Below are 1,861 nucleotides of genomic sequence, written 5' to 3' on the forward strand. Positions count from 1 at the left end.
CAGGCTCATCCATGTTGTTGCAAATGGGAGTATTTCATTCTTATTTATGGCAGAGTAGTATACCACAGTAGCAACCAGGGCCACTTCACAGCCAACCTCAGTGTAATAGAAGATGCATCTGCATTTTTAATGATAGCCTTTGCTAAATAAAGAATGTATATCTGTTATTGGATAATACAGCTTTCCTTTGCTAGTGTGATGTGTGTTGAAACTTTTTTAAGTTTTGAGAATTTTTAAAAATCTTTTAGTGTTACTGTGGTAGATAAAAGTTGGGGAGATGTTAAAATCTTTAGACATACCCATCTAAAGATGAGAAAATAAAGAATGTATGTGAAGGAAATAATAATGTTTTATTTTTTAAATAGCCCTTATTAATTCTGCAGTCCGGAAAGTATGAATGTAACAAGAGTAATTGTAGATCTAATAATTGTTGTGTGTTTGGGGGGACTGCTTTTATGATATCATATCTGAAATTTAGAAAACAGCAAGTTTGTCTTCTTAACAAACTTTAAGGTGTGTTCCCATTACATTATAAAACACACTAATAACAATGGCTCCTTTAAAACTGTTTTTAGTAATATTTTTGACATTAAGACATTTATGGCCTGCCAGAATTCAAGAATAAAGCACTGCACAGAATAAAAGATACCAACTATGAGAATTTCATTTTATACCATGAAAGCCTATAAATATTTCAATTTATAGTTTCTGACATATAAAATCCGCATTGACATCATAGCTCTAAAGGGCTTTAACTTGATTTTCATAAATATTTCCCATCCTGAAATCTCTTCAAGTGTTCATGTTTTTGAATTTTGAACTCTGAAATTTCAAAACTTTTGTCAATACTTTCTAATAACAGAATTTTAAAGGGTGTTTTGAAATACTGTATACCTAATAATAGCTATATATTTTATTTTATTTTTTTATATTTTATTGTCATTATTAAAAATGTTGTCAATTGCTCTTTACTGCATATCATCATGCCCCAAAGTTCTTTGCATAGTCAGGAAAACATGGTTTTGAATAAATATCAGTACCTATCTTCTGTCAAACAAGTCAATATGATGTTAAAGTCTGTGGTACAACAAACCTGTTTATTTTTTCTCTCCATGACTGCTGTATTCTTGGTAATACACTAATATCAAGAAAAATACAAGAATCAGTGGTGGAACAGAGAGAAATAAAAACAGCAAAGAGTATGCACTAGTGACCCTGTCAATGAAAACACTTTATCAGTCTGAGGAAATACACTTTCAATCTGACTTTGCCATGCCTTTGGTCAGTTCTTCAAGGAACATAGCATAATTAATTTTAATTCTGTGTATTTGAGAAATTACTGTCATAAAGCTTTTCTCATTGAATAATGAGAAAGCTGTGCTTCTGTATAAGAGAAGTCCTTAATGACTCTTTACTTTAAAAAGGTTGAAATATATCAAAAATTGAAGAAACTTGGGAGAGCAAACGTAAGGTCTGATGACAGTATGAATAAACTGGTGAAAATCACAAAGTAAAGAACCAGAAATTATGTTCATCTCAAGAGAGTAAGGAAGAATGTAAGTAAAAAGAAAAACAAAATTGAAATAAGGATAAGGACTCATAAATCTCTTCTAGTTGGTATTTATTCAGGAAAAGATTATTTAAAAGAGAAGTATAACAAAATTGTATCTTAAAAATATTTGGAATATGAGGATAAAAATCAAATTTAAAATAGTAAGCTCAAAATACACATTCATTTGAACATACTTTTATTTATCCCCAGTAGCAAGCCAATACAAGCCTATACAGTATAATCATTTTCCAAAAAAGCAAGAGATATATGGGGAATATTGACAATAATGAACATTTATTGAGGGCTCAC

The 1,861-nt window shown here is 30.1% G+C and overlaps 1 protein-coding gene across 1 annotated transcript in view; it reads left to right on the plus strand.

Annotated features, from left to right (window-relative positions):
- Positions 1–1,861, plus strand: part of LOC103597764 (sperm-associated antigen 16 protein-like) — a 253,065-nt gene that overhangs the window by 1,981 nt on the left and 249,223 nt on the right. The gene's annotated exons all lie outside the window — the stretch shown is intronic.

The sequence above is a fragment of the Galeopterus variegatus genome, unplaced genomic scaffold (assembly GCF_000696425.1).
Source record: "Galeopterus variegatus unplaced genomic scaffold, G_variegatus-3.0.2 Scaffold2413, whole genome shotgun sequence".
NCBI classification, from domain to species: domain Eukaryota; kingdom Metazoa; phylum Chordata; class Mammalia; order Dermoptera; family Cynocephalidae; genus Galeopterus; species Galeopterus variegatus.